The sequence below is a fragment of the Taeniopygia guttata genome, chromosome 4, assembly GCF_048771995.1.
Source record: "Taeniopygia guttata chromosome 4, bTaeGut7.mat, whole genome shotgun sequence".
Taxonomy (NCBI): Eukaryota; Metazoa; Chordata; class Aves; order Passeriformes; family Estrildidae; genus Taeniopygia; species Taeniopygia guttata.
Genome location: NC_133028.1, coordinates 67676952 through 67691976, shown reverse-complemented (window position 1 = coordinate 67691976; position 15025 = coordinate 67676952). Strand labels below are relative to the sequence as shown.

The window sequence follows — 15025 nt, the reverse complement described above, 5'->3', positions numbered from 1 at the left end:
TTCTTTCACCCTTTGCCCAAGATTAAATGCCTTTAGGATAAGGGGGTTATTTATGGTAGCCCAAAACAAGTTACTTGGGAAAAACCCACCATGCTTCCGCTGTGCCTGTGAGAGAAGAGGTCTGAGAGAGAAGTGATCAGTGAAATTAAATTCAGTATAAAGAAGAAAACTTGCAGGCTGTCCAAGGAACTGGATGTTTTTGTGCATCAGGAATGCAGCTGGTGACTGTGCAATGTGTTGAGATGTCTGTTGGGTCTTTGAACTGGTGTCACCCTGCATCCTTTGCAAATAGCACAGAGCCAAGTTACACGTGGAGTTGATTAAAAGCAACTCTGAAAGATGCCATCACTAATTACATGGGCATTTCATTAACAGTGGGGAACTTTCTGCAGTTTGGAGGAGATCTGTCCAGGATGTCCTGGCAGAGGTTCTTGTGTTTGTGACTGCCCTGGAAGGCACTGATTGGGTGACACCTTTGCTTCTATTGCTTTTGAGAACTCCTTTCTCTTCAAAGACTGTTTTAGGGCTTAATTCACATATCTACTAAGAATGCAGTAATGCACAAAAGATTGATCTCTACAAGTGCAGTTACAAAATATTCTGATTTACTACTTTGCCTGTGTGCTAATGGTTGTATCAAACCATGGATAGATGGGCAGTTCTGGAACCTTGTTTTGAACTGCACAGTCAGAAAACACAAAATCCTGACTTTCTGGGTCTGTTAACCCTGTTCCTTTGCTTGTTCTTGTGACTTCACAGCTGCACTCCACTGCACAGGGTGCAGGTAAAGGTGCTGCTCAGCCCTGCTGTTGGGAATGTTGTGCTCTGGTTTATTCCCATCAGATTTAAAGCTCACTCCTTGATTTATTAATCCTCCTATGCTGAGGAAGCCAAGACTGTTCTTTTGTGCTTCCATCCCACACATTGCTCCTGTTTGTACAAAACCACTTGGCTGGCACTGGACAAGCTCCCTGCAGTATTTGAAATCAAAGCTGCTGCTGCCAGGTGTGCAGGGGCTCTGCAGAAAAGCCCTTGCAGACTGAGAGCCAGCAGTGTGTGGAGCTGCTCTCGCCCAGCAGATGGTCCAGCCCACTCTGATGCTCTCATGCAGACCATTTGTGCCGTGTTCTGGGTCTCTGAACACAAAAATCCCCCTAATCCAGAGGCTGCAGCTGCAGTGAGGCTCTGCTCCCAGCATGCTTGTGCTGCCTGAGGCTCAGCCTCTCCTGCAGAGGCAGGGATCAGGGAACAGGCTGCAGAGATTGTCCCAGCTGGCTTCCAAGGGGTAAATCTTTCTGTAACACAGGCCCCAGCTGGTGCTGGGAGTCTCTGCACCCATTTTCCTGTTTGCCCTTTCCATTGGGCACTGGAGGGCTTGCTTCAAACCACAGGCTGCTTTTTATTCCTTACAAGGTGTTGAGGACAGAGGTGTGTCCGTGCTTCCCACAGTGTCCTGTCCCTCTGTTTTGTGGTGGTAGAAAGGATAAAAGGTGATGTGCAGCATTATTTTTAGTCTTGTCAGCTTTCTTACAGTGCAGCTTCTTCCTCAGATAGTTTGGGTTGCCATCCTACTGTTCCTGAAGTTGTAGCTCTCTGGAATGAAGTAATTTCTGCTGTGTAGAGCTGAAGCTGAAAATCCCCCAAAGCAAGGTAAGTAATTTCCAGCCAGTGCTCAGTGCTGGGCTTGATAAAGCTTTTTGAGGCCTTCTACCAGCTCTGTGTGTTCTGGAGGCCAGAATGGCACCTCAGCAAGTACTTGCAGTGCTTCCTGTGCTCCCAGCACACCTGGGCACATCTGTAGTGCACGGGAGGGTGTGGATAAAGCAGAAGGTGCATTTGTACAGATTCATTCACTCTGATGCTGCTTCTGCAGGACTAGGGGTGCAGAAATCAGCAAAAACCTCGTGAGTGAGCACACACCTCTCTGTAGTCAGCAGCAGAGCGTGGCTGTTTTCAGAGTGTTCTTTCCAGTCCCAGCCCACTGCAGTGATGGGTTTTAAACAAATGCTTTCAGTTAAGCCAGTGCATTCTGCCTTCACCTCCCACTTTGCTGGAGTCAGAGTGATTTGTGTGACACATGTCACTGTCACTGTCTTTAGCAGATCACAAAACAAGCACCCTCTCCCAGGAAAAGCTTTGCCTCCTCTCCACAGGTCCTTCAGTGCCCTGTAAACAAAATGGGCTCTTGATCACATTGAAATCACTCTGCCTGAGGGATGTTAAAAATCCCCAAATGCTCCTGGAAGGTGGGTGATGACCTACCCCAAAATGAGGAATTCTTGTGAAGGTCTGAGCTCCTCTGAAGCTGTAACCATGTAAGGATTCTTATGTTGCACTTTCCCTTCTATTGCAATTTATATCAGCTTTTGTGAGCTAATTCCCAGATCAGTTAGGCATTCAGGCATAGAGACTAAAATGTAACTCCTGTTGTATGTAAGATCCAGCCAATTAGACAAAAATGTGAACAAAAGCAGCACAAGAACACAAAAGTGTTCAAGCAAAAGTGTTCAAGCATCCATTAGAAAGAGTTCCAATTTCCTTTCTAAATGTCAAGTACAAAATCTATATTTCACATGCAAATAACAGTGGAGTGTTGTTGCTAATATACTCCTGAAATTACATTTTCATAGCATGACCTTTCTTGCTAACAATAACTTACATTTTAATTAAATCTGTGGCCATTTTCCTTTCATGCCAAATATCCCCATGCTGTGTATTACTGAATTTTCCTGTCAGAGAAGAAAGTTTAAAGGTCGCAGGTCTGAATTCTTCCTGGAGTTAAACTTTTTTAATAACACACGGCAGAATTTACAGGTGTGTGCTCTCCCTGCAGGTTTGCAGAAACACAAACCACTCTTGTTTCACTGGGCTCTGGGTGTCAGGGGCAGAGAGGAGGATTTGCCAGGTCTCACTTCAGTGCAATAACCTGGGGCAGGAGGAGCAGAGATGGAGCTGGGGATGAAGTCCTGGCAGCTCGGCCCGGCTGCTGGAGCTGCAGGTTCCTTAAAGGCTTTCTGCCCCTCCAGGCTCTGAGCTTCCTGCCACTTGCCTGTGGCACTTGGACACTGGCAAGCTGGGGAATTCTGTGGGGTGTTTGCAGGGACTGGGGAGGAAAATACATTTAGTGCTGCCTCTGAGGAGCCACCACATGGCACAGATCTACACTTGTGCTAGGCTGGTGATTGGGAAGCTCTTTGGAAAGGATTTCTAGACACTGACCTGTGAGATCAGAGATTGAAGGAGAGAATGGAATTAATTCCTGGAGGCAGAGGATCTCTCCATAATTACTTTGTTGTTTATTGTCCTTTTAACAGTGCATTGACAGTGCTGGCTGTCTTGTACCAAGTGAAAATGCTGCCTGCTGGTAGCAGAGTGACAAATCAAGAAGAGGCAGAAATCCATCTCATCCTGAAAGAATCAAAGTCTTCCTCGAGGTTTTAGTGAGCGTGAAGCTTGGATGGAGCAGTTTTTGGATATGGAGTGAGTTATTGCACAGCTGGATTTCACACCTCCTTGCAGGCTCTGGGCTATTACAAGTGTAGTTTTATAAATACTTTATATCAGTGCTTCAGGGATGGGTGCCTGGGGGCAGGGGACTTCCCATGGGATCTCCTGCTGTCTCCAGCAGGAAAATAAGCTGCATTTACAACTCATGCTCTCAGTTCTGGAGCAAATCCTTTTTGTGGAGGAAATGTCCTCCTTAAACATGAGTAATAGAAGCTGTTGTAGTCTGCTGTTATTTTGGCACGTCCAGAACTTTTTTTGAGACCTCACAAGGAATTCATTTGAGGAATTGATTGCTTGAAATATTATCTAAACAAAAGCCACCTTGCCAAGTTTTCCTTACTTGTCAGACACCAGGCACTAGAATGTGTGTGTGAGTTTGTTCCTGAGCTTTCAGGGTTTCAGTGGCTTTTGTTGTTGATGTCCTCTTTTATCATAAATTACATAATGGTGACAAGAGACAGACAAAGAAAACAACAATAAAGCAGTGACATAACCACAGCCCTTCCTCCACTCATCATAGGGGAGTCATCAGCCAGGGGACAGAGACAAGCAGTGGAGTGTGTGCCACTGAGCTCTGCATAACCAGAAGCAATTTCTGATCAGACTAAGCCCTTGCTTCACATCAGTGCATCTGTAAACAAAACAAGAAACAACCCCATGGCACTGTGTTTATAAAAAGAAAAATATGGAGGGGGAAAAAGCAGCAACCCAGGAGCGTTATCCTGCAGTTGCAGGCAGTGATGTGAAGAGAAGCCCAGCAGTTTAATTCAGCTTGGTTTGGGCTTTCTTCATTCTCAGGAGCTTTAAAGAAGGGCCCCCATGACTTGCTGCTGGGGCCAGCTGGAAAATGCTCAAGAGAAGTTTGGCTTCTGGCAAGGGACTCTGATGAATCTCCTCAGACATCTGCAGCAGCACACCAGGAGCAAGGCCAGCTGAGAAGGAAATTGAGGCTGGAAATTCCTGCAGTCACTGAAAGCTGGCAGTGAGCAGAGAGCTGCCAGAGAAGTAACACTTCCCTCAGACCTGGCAGGACCAGGACAGGGAGGTGACACAGGGAGGTGACACAGCACTGCCTTGGGCAGCTCTGGTGTTCCCAGGTGAGGCAGCCACGTTCCATGACATTTCTGGAGGAGACATGAAGGAGCAGCAAGAGGATAAACTTCCTTCTCCTCTGCTGAAGTGGCAGCTGGAGAATAAATCAATGGAGCATCCTGGCTAGGCACTCATTCTAAAGAGCAGCACAAGCTTATTAAGGAATAATGTGTGTGAAATGCCTCCAGCGATGTAAAACCTCCGGGTGGCCTGCAGCCAGAGCCCCATAAAACATTCACTGGTGCCAGTGCAAATTTGCCTGGCAATAAATGGCTGTGCTAATGAGGTTTTGCAAGGGGCTGTCAACCTTTTCACCTGATCAGAAAATAGTGAGGCTCTGCAGCCCCAGCTTCATGCTGTGGTGAACTTCACCACTTGTGCTGAGATGAACTGATGTGGCAGAATAGAGAAACAAGGGAGAAAATGTTGCCAAGGTATTTGGCAAAAAATTTGTCTTCTTGAAAATAGGATAATTTCTTGGTGTAGACACTTCATTCTCAACAGCACCATCTTCTGTGCTGTGCTTCCCCTTGGTGTGATGCTCAAGGAAGAAAAAGAGAGGAGTGAAGAGAACAAATCTGCATTAACATCTGCAATGTGACCCAGAAAGGTGACTTTTGTGTCTTGTTAAGTGAGGGGAGGGGTGTGGAGGTCAAACCCCAGAGAGATGTTAGAAATGCAGCAGCTTTGACAGGAGCAGGGGAGAAAAGAATGTAATTGCCTGTTCATGTTATTCCTCTCCAGTGTGTGTGTGGTGATGCTGGGCTCTGCTGGCTCCTTTCACCTTGGGCTGAGCAGAGACAGCCCCAAGCAGCTGCTCCTGGCAGTCCTCGTTGTCCTCCTGACAGAGACAGCAAGGGAGATGTGGCTCTGAGAGCTCCAGCTGCTGGGAAAAGGTAACTCACCATTTTTACACTCTCTGAGGTGCTGGAGCCATTAAGCAAGAGCCTTCCAAATTACTGGAAGCGTTGTAATTTTATGCAAGTGAATGTTTTAGTGGCTTTTGGTATGGTTGTGGTTTGGGCTTTTTGGTTCTTCATTATTCTCTAGGGTTAGAACTGACTCTGAATAGACTAAAAGATGAGGCACTCCATTTTCTTAAGATAAAAAAGCTTTTTGTAAGGATCAGGTAGAAAATCTTTGGGGCATCTTGCATATAAGCTACACATTTTTCAGGACTCCAGAGCTGAAAGATCTTAGCTTCAAGTACATTTCCCACAAAACCAACATTTGTGCTGGATCTGGCCGGGCTACAAGGCACCATTTTTCCATGTTTCCTCAAAACCATAATTATTTTAATTATTTCTTAAAAACTAAATATGTTGCCAAAACAATTTATTATGTCCTCCAGTCTGAAAAGTCACAATGGAACTGAAACTATGCCTTAGATTAACAGGCATGTCAAAACATGACATCCTTGTGTTTCCAAAGGTTCAGATTGTCCCAGCAATTCCAACCTCCTTGCTGGAGAGCAACCAGGAATTCAGCCAGCTTTAACCCACCCCAGGCTAAGTCTGAGACTTGGAAAATTTTGTCTCTTGGTGCAGCTGGACTGCCAGAAGTCCCTGGGCTTGTGAGGTTTAGGAAGCCCACAAAGCCAGACCTGCTGTGTGGTGCTGGAGCCCTTGTTCGGTATGAGGGACTCCTGCTGTGATTCAGTAACTAAAATTAAGAAAAGAAACCAAGCAAACACCCAAAAAAAGCCATGCATTGCTGTCCCTTCTCCCTACCAGTTTTCCCATTTCATAAATGGAGTGCAGCCATCACAGTTCCATTAAAACCCAGCAGCCCATCTGCTGTTGTGTGCTTGCTCCAGCTGGAATTCCAGCCCAGTGTTCCCCAGGAAGGTGAAGGAAGCTGGTGTGGCATGGGGGAAGTGTGTCCTGTCTCTGATGCTGGTGGCTCCTTTAGCCTGGGGACCTTTTTCAGGCAGGAGTGTCTGCAAGGGCCCTGGAGCAGAGGGAACATTTCTGGGCCTGCAGAAATGCACAATAACCACAGCCAGTGCCCATGGCCACGGGGCTGGAGAGACATTGCAATGGAATCTGAGCCACGGACTGTGTCTGGAGATAAAACTCCCCTTGCATATGCACAGCCCTGCTGTTTGCACAAACACCCTGCTGGAGTGGTTTAGAATCCTTCAGATGCAGAAACAGGGCAAGAGTCACCTTTCCATGCAAATTAACCATTCTGGCTGCCACAAAACCCAGTGTAGGGAGAAGTAAGGACAGCTGCAGTTTTGTGTCATTAGGGGAAAGCCCAGCTCCAGGCATATTTAATCTCTTGGGAACTGGGCATGTCTGGTCTGCTGGATAAAGTTAAACATGTCACATTCTGTTAATGTGCCACTTGTGGTGTTTCTGGGTGTCTTTCAGGCCTATCACCGAGGTACTTCAGCACAACCTTCATTTTAAATGGCTTCCCTAGCGTGGCTGCAGTGCTTCCAGTTGTGGAAATGCTGAAGCACCTGCCCAGACTGGAGTGGGAAATACTGATAAGAGAGGTATGATATTGTGTGAGGGGACATATCTTAGGCTGACAGCAACGGTGTGTTAATTGTCCCCAGTTTCCACAGCACATTTCTGTGGCAGGGTCATGTTCCAAGTCAGATGTGCTCTGCTAAGGAGCTGTAGCCTGACAATTATCCCTGCCCCAACAGCAGCAATGCTCCAGCAGTGCTGGTCTGGGAATGTAATCCTGAACCATGGCCAGCAGGGAGGCTCGTGGCTGTCCCCTAACCCGGGCTGAAGGTGAGCAGAACCCAGATCCTCTATTCCCACCCCTGTGCACATCTGCCATGGCAGGAACTGAATGAAGGGAACATGGATGTGCTGGAGCCATTCCTGCTGCAGTGATTAGCCTGCTCTGTTACAGGCAGGAGTGGGAAATGTTCCCAGATGTCCCTGAGGTGCAAGGACCCCTAAGTGATGGCTGTAATTGCACAAGAGCTGTTGATAATTGCTGGGGTTGCCAGAAGGGCCTTTCAGAGGGACTCTGTGCAGCCAGGGGCTTTGCTGCCTGCTCAGGGCAGTGTGAGATCAGTCCCAGAGCAGGGGCCAAGGACCAGACTGAGCATTGCCCTGGCAGCAGCCCAGGCTGCAGGACTCATAGCAGGGGTGATCTGGGCAGGGCACACCTCCGGATGTTTGTGAATAACTCATCATCACCCCCTCTGCTTTTGGTTTTCCTTCTTTTCTTCACTGCCTTTGAAACAAAGTCTTGCCATGAAACATGAAAGTCCGTACATGAAACCCTTCCATTAATAACAGAATATGTTCATCATCAGCAGAATTGTTTTCAGGGTCTTTTTCTAATCAGTTTGAATATAAATAATGAAAACAATCAAACCCAGCACCTTCAGCTTATATCCAAACTGTCTTTTTTTTCCTGTTTCTGCCAAAACAGACAAAATCCCTGCTGGTTAGTGGCAGTTTCTATGTGAAATATTTCTCCTGCCCTGCTGAGCTCCAGTTTGTTTGCCAGGTTTTCCATAAGCTCTGCTGTCTGTCAGAGGCAGACTCCAGCTCTTCCCAACTCACTGAAGTGCAGTGTCTCTTTCAGCAGTCCATGAATTCAGGTGTGTGCAGCAGAGAGGGAAAGATAAGTCAGAGCATCAGGACAGGATCTCACTGAGGAACCAGAGACAATTCAGACATTAAGCCACTGGTTTAAAAAGCATATAAATTATGTTTTGCATTTAAGTACTTAATAAATCCTGCAGATGCCCTGAAGATCCATCAGTCTTTAAAGCAAAATGAAAATAAGCCAAACTTAATTGCCAGAATTAGAACACCAAATTTTGCTCTTTTGCCTATGTTTAAGCATTTCCTAAATGTTCAGTTTTTGCTTGGACACAGCCATGTACATCCAGCATCTTCATCTACTTGATGTTATTATTTAGTCAGGAAATTATCTAAGATTTGAGGTTTTTAATTTTAGGCTTCTGTCCTTCTAAAAAGCCAAGACATTTGGAAGACCCAAATAGAATGAGTACTTTTTCAGGTTTCTTTGCAGAATAAACACTTTATTTAAACCAAAATCTGAATTGAAATTAATATTTCATTTTGAAGAATTAATTAAAATTAATTATTTTTTCTGCAAAGCAGCATGTGCATAAAATCTTTTTAATTTTTACCATCTTTGCTCATCCTGAATAATTCTTGGTGCACTTGTGGCATCAAGATGGAAAGGGTAATGGTATAGCTATGGGCTTCTCTCTCTTTTTACTTGATCTGGAAAGAAGTGTTCAGTGCATTTGGCACTCTGTCATTTTGTCTAACCTGTCACCCTGTGAGATTCACTCAAATCTATCACATTTATCTCTGCTCTCCACAGGCATCTCTCTGTTGCACTGCCACTGCAGGGGATGGGATCAGAAACCAGCAATTAGGGAAGGGTTAAAGAGACCTAAGGACGCTGGTGAAGGTGACAGGAAAATTAATTTATTTTTCAGTTCTGGTTTAGTGTGCTGAGATCTCGAGGAAATGTTGAAAATGTTATCTCAGCAATTTACACTTGTTTTTAATGTGATTTATCATTACCCATTTAGAGCAGAGTTCCTGCTGCTCACTTTATAGTTTTGTTTTTCGTTGTTTTGGTGAGATGTGACATTAATTTGCCTTCACATCTTCTATTCATTTCAGCTATGCAAAAACTCCTTAATATGTATTACCACATGGACTCTGGAAAATACAACATATGGTTTTAGTCAGGAATGGAGAAGTACATGCAGATATAGCATGAAGAAACACCGAATTCTCTCTTGGAAGAGGCTGTGGCAATATCTGTGTGTAAGAGAACTCTAAAGCCTCTTACTGAAGGCAGCCAGTCCATTTTTGTAATTGCCCTGTGCTGTGAAACAAGCCCGGAGCAGCAGACAGGAATAGAGTTTATTTCCTGTTTCTTGCTCTGAGCTTGCACACGAGTGTAATTCTATTTTACACCTTCCCAAGCCAACAGAAAGCAGCTGAGCACAACCTTTTGTAAGTGTTTTTCTGCCATTCTATTTTCATGAACTTCAGAAGAAAGATGGGATTGCCCTGGATCATAAATATTTGTTTGTTAGGAAAAGCAGTTCAGGTGTCAAGGTTTGTGGCAGGTGTAAATTGAGTGATTCCTTCTGGGCTTAAAAATGACTCAACCTCGGCATCAAATCCCAAGTTAGAAGGTTCAGAAAAACGCAGAACAACCTAATTTAGCATCCATCACTTGAGGAACCTCTCTCCCTTTTCACTAAGATGGATGAACAGAGGAGCCATGGCAGATCTGTCATATCCACGTGACTTTCTCTGGAAAGCTGTTAAACTGCTAAACTCTGGAAATCATCCTAGAGCCTCTCTTTGCTCACCAAGGAGAATGTCTGTGAGATGAGGGAGGCTTCAGGTGCTTCTTCCAGGGTTCACAACCCATGGGGAATCTTACAGCTATTTTGGGAAGCGATGATGTTTAGATTTGGTCAGGTTATTGCTAAATGCCATTGTGCAGTCTTCCAAGGCTGGTTCTGCACAGTCAGAACCTAGATTTTGTTAATACTGAGAAGATTAGAAATTCTGAACTGGAAATCTTAAAAAAAAAAAAAGTAAAAGTAATGTTTAAAAGCCAATACATCAAAACATTCCAGCTGTCAAATTTCACAGTCCCACAAGGAATCTTGGATCTTGGCTTATTGTCTCGGTTTTGTAGTTTTTTTAATTAGACTTTGAATTTTAATAAGATGAAGATATGTTTTCCTAATTTTTTAAACAGAAATTAGTTTTTAGGCCATTAGCATATTTATATAAGTAATATTGAGAGCGACCCTTAGTTAAAAATTCACAGTAAATTAACTTATTCCTTCATATACATGATATTTTAAAGCCACTTTAATTATCCATAATAGAACACAACATTAGTCTGACAGAAATTCTCACAGGAAAAATTTTATATATGTATATCAGTTAATTTAGCTGTGTCAATTTGATTTTAAAGGGACACTTAAGCCTGGAATTCAGTTCACCCAAAGTCTGAGCATTGAAGTCACACCAGGGGAATGGAAGAATATTAAACAAAAGTGGAATATTTTTTCCCTGTATAGGCAGATTTTGAGATTTTATAAATGTTTCCAATATCTCCATGGTTAGATACATAAAGCCTTATTTTAATTAGGTAGGCATATGTTAGGATACATTAGGAATCAAAATACAACCAGTGTATATTTTCAATAGGCTGTTCTGCGAGCACAGAGATAACAATTTGAAAAAATAATTTATTTCAACTACAAATGGTACATCATCATGTCAGAGAAATGAACACAAATGCTGACATTTCCAAGAATTAAGTAGGATTTCAGCTTTAGCTCTCCATCTCTTTTCCCACTAACCAAAATTAAAATGTAATGCCTCAAAGAAAGTAGTTTCATATTTGTAATCTTTGATACCAGCATGATTAAGAAAGGCATTAAGAAAGGTTGATTTGTACACAGTGCTGAAAAATCAGTTCTGCCTGGGAGAATGACAAATAGTGGAAGCTGCTATTTAAATAAAAGTAATTGCTGATACATCTATGTATATGTTTTAGCACTGTTTTTAATTTGGGATTTTTTATCTCATTGCACACCAAAAAAATTCCAGATGGAGTTAGCATTAGGAAAATGTTAGAAGAGGAGCCATTGAGAACAGTCACAGCTGGACCTAACTTGGGAATATTTTTTGTATTAAAAAAGAGTCCTTTACTTTCAGCCCTTTGCCTGCTGGCCTAGATTCTTGCTGAGATGGAGTTGTGGTGTGAGGAAAAACCATTCCATGTTCCTTGGGTGTGCATGGAACAGGACCATGGCTTGGAGGCACTTACTGGGTCCAGGCCTGTGTGTCTGGGCTGCTTAAAGACTTGGCAAACAGTTTAATCTGGAATGGAGCACGTTATGGATTGTGCTTCCTTGTGTGCTAACAAGGATTAAATGCTACATGATCTCTGCTAAGGTCCAGGCACATCAACTTGTTTGGCCTTTGCAGGGAGGAGGAATAAAAGTGCAGCTGCAGGAATTCAAGGTGACAGAAAAACAATATTTGGGAGGCATTTACATGTGTCAGCCCCGCTGTGTGCAGGTAATTTCCTCGCTTTACAGGAAGATTTCATCTCTGCACGTATAGAAAAGAGGACAAGGAATTCTTTACCCAGGTAATATTCATTTTGGAGGCGTTAAAATTGCTCAACTTATCTGAGGATGAAATGAAGCTTTTCTGAAGTTTATCCCCTGATAATTTGGGCACTGAGTTGACCTAAGTTTGGTTCCTGGACCCTGACAGTTGCCCTGTTCTGGGCAGGGATGAACAAGTAACTAGAGGAGAGGAGGGGAGCAAGGACTGGATCAGCATATAGGAGGAAAATGCAAAAAGTCACATTTCAACTAAAGAAAAACTGTGGAAAAGATTCATTTGAGGAAGTATTTTAAACATGCTTTGAATGAAAATGAAGTAGAATGAAGTAAATGCACAAATGAAATTTAGAAAAAAAAGTTCTAAAATATTTGCTGCATGGTTAAAACCACTCGTTCTTCAACTCAGATAAGCTGAGTTGTTGCTTAACAAACTCAAAGAGGATGGCAGTGCCACTGCACTGTTGTTATCTTCAAGGCCAGCTTGTTTAAGAATAGGAAACTTGGGCTCAATTCCTCCATCAGCCTGAGGGCATTTGAGTCCTGGCCAGGAACTTGCTCAAATCATGATGAAGTATCTCATTTAAAAAATTTGTATTTTTCTATGAAACATTACTTATCAGCCTTTTTCTCATTGTGGAACATGGTGCAGGGAATCTATATTTTTTTTTCTGGTTCATGGAGGTTACCCTCTTCTTTTCGCAGGAGAAATCAGCATATTTCAATGTTAAACAAAACTCTTGAGTTAATCATTTCCCTGTGTATTGGGCTCATTAGGAAGCACCAGCCTCTCCAGTGCATTAATTGAATGTGAGCAGTGTCGCCTGCAGTGACGCTGCTGAATTTATTGCCCAAAGAGAACATTGGGATAACGAGACCATTTCTTTACAAATGGCTTCTGAAACAAAAATCACTGCCCTTATAGCACCTAATTTAATTCATCTTCTAGATGAAGGCAGTAGTCAGTAGGAGAATTTGATGTTTAGCCCCATTCTTATGAATATTAAAATCTAATAAAATGATTCTTTGGTTCATGAATACTATAAATGAACATTCAGAGCTCCAGCCCTAACAGTTACCAGAAGTTATTTCCGTAGCTGTGTTCTTATCAACAAAGACTCTTGCTTTCCTGCATTTAATTTACACAAAATCTCTACAACAGAATTGTGGTGGAACTCTCATTTAAGGAAGAAAAGCATTAATGAATGTGGGCCATGCCTGCCCTGAGCTGCACTTGGAGAACTCCACTGTGTGTCTGCATGTGTGACTTGAGAATTAACATTTACAGCACCTGACATTTGAAATGGTGTAATTATGCTGAGATACATAAATAGAAGCACAGCTTTTAGGTTCCCGTGTGAACAGAATCCAATTTCACTATCAAAATCATGTAAAAAGCCTTTTCCTCTAAAAGACCAGAATGAACCAACCTTTATCTTTTCATGCAGTCTTCATTAATAGGAGAAAATCGTTAAATAATTAAATCTGTCTCCCACATTTCAGCCCTTCAGGGGCTCCCTTCTGGCACACAGAATTCCTAAATCTGAGACAGCCTCAGCTCCCATGGGGGGCTGGACACTGAAGCTGGACCCAGCCTCTGCCCACACAAACAATTTGCCATTTCTGTGTGAGATTTACACCTTGACATCTAGCAAGAATTACAGAAAACACAAAAGCAAACAATGTGGAGCTTGTGCACTCTTAATGGGTTTTTTTTCAATTAATTCTGTTCAAATCACCTTCATAAATACCAGAAAAAGATGGGGCACTCATGTGACCCTCATAAAGGGCAAATCCCTCAAGCAAGATTTCATTAGCTTTTTGAGACTTAATTCGGTGTTTCCTGGAAATGTGGAGAGATCAAATATTCATTGACCAGCATTTTCCTCCCTTCACTTGTAATGTACTTTGTAAAAAAATTAAAATCAGTTATTTTCCTTCAAAGTGCCCTCAAAAGGCATGAAGATACCTGAAGCTGGATCTGAAATGGTTCTCGTAAGGAAAGGGAAAAGGTAGCTGAGAGAGTTTGTGCTCAAATCTAAATGTTCACTGCAGTTTTATGTTCTCTGTGCCTTTCTCAAAGAGCAGCTTTTAGTTCAAAATTGCACATTTTCCTTCAAGAGGGATCCGCTTGGTTGTGCTTGGTTGTACAAGAGTTCTACAGGTAAGTGAGATTCTGCTGGATCTCCACCTGTCTCCATGTGCTGTTGCGTTTCAGGGTGTTTAGCTGAGGATTTTTATTTTCTGTAATCATTCAGGTAAGTCATGCTTTAGACCAATTTCTGTTCTTTAGACTCCATTGTTGTAGTGTGGATGAAAAAAGGGAATTCACTTGCTCTCTTTGCTAATTGTATCACAGCAAATTGACACCAAAGGCTTTGTTCAATCACTCCCTCAGTAACTCTGGAGTAGGAATAAAGGCAGGAAATTGTCACTGGGGTAGTGTGACTGTCACAGCACTGAACAACTGTTCCTGAGCCTCTGGAGATGATTGCTTCAAGCTCAATAAAAGTACATGTCCTCATCACTGTGCAGCAGTATCTTGGATGATTCTGTGCTTTGTTATGGATTTAATTCCACACCCGTGAGAAATGCTGTATAATATTGTGGCTACATATAGAGTAATAGGATATTTTTAGAGTAAAATGTATGTTGATCTGCTTTATTTAAACAATTGATTATTGGAGGAGGCAGTGCCATATTTTGCAGTACCCTGTTTACGTGTGAGAATTCTCTGAGACATGGCAAGTTGGTAATTGGTGCCAGCAGGCCTGTAACTGAGCTCTAACATTCCTAGAAGGATGTAAGTTTAAATGTTGTGTCTGCCAGAAACACTTCTGCTCTTGTTACCATGACTGAGCTGGATGCAGCTTGTGAAGGAAAGATGGAGAAAGGGAGAGTCTGAGTTTGGATTTCTGACATAACGGAGGAGTGAGAATCAGTCCTACCTCTGTTTAAAATAGTGTGTCCTGTTACATTGTCATGGCAGAGAATGTTTGTACCCAAGTTTGGTTTCATTGCTCAGTTCCCTCTTTCAGGCCCTGTGCAGAATCCCCCCAAGCCTGAAGAGGGTGGGTTGCAGGGGGTGATTTTTAAACGCTGTTACACCTGCAGGGACTGGGACACTTCTCCCCTCCTGCTGCTGCCCAGGGTGGGCTGGATCTTTGCCCTGGATGGGCTGGAAGAGGGAACCCTTGTGCTGTGGGTGTAGCAGGCACACGGGTTTGTGTTGCTGATTGATACAAAAAATGGGAGGCCTGACCTGGAACAAGACTGCAGCTTAATTCTGTGTTT

The 15025-nt window shown here is 43.2% G+C and overlaps 1 long non-coding RNA gene across 1 annotated transcript; it reads left to right on the top strand.

Annotated features, from left to right (window-relative positions):
* The first annotated feature begins 1533 nt into the window (after positions 1–1533).
* On the top strand, positions 1534–6234 carry LOC115495094 (uncharacterized). The gene is made up of 3 exons (XR_012055444.1): positions 1534–1650; positions 3315–3480; positions 5344–6234. It is a non-coding gene; the product is annotated as an uncharacterized lncRNA (long non-coding RNA).
* Positions 6235–15025: the final 8791 nt, after the last annotated feature.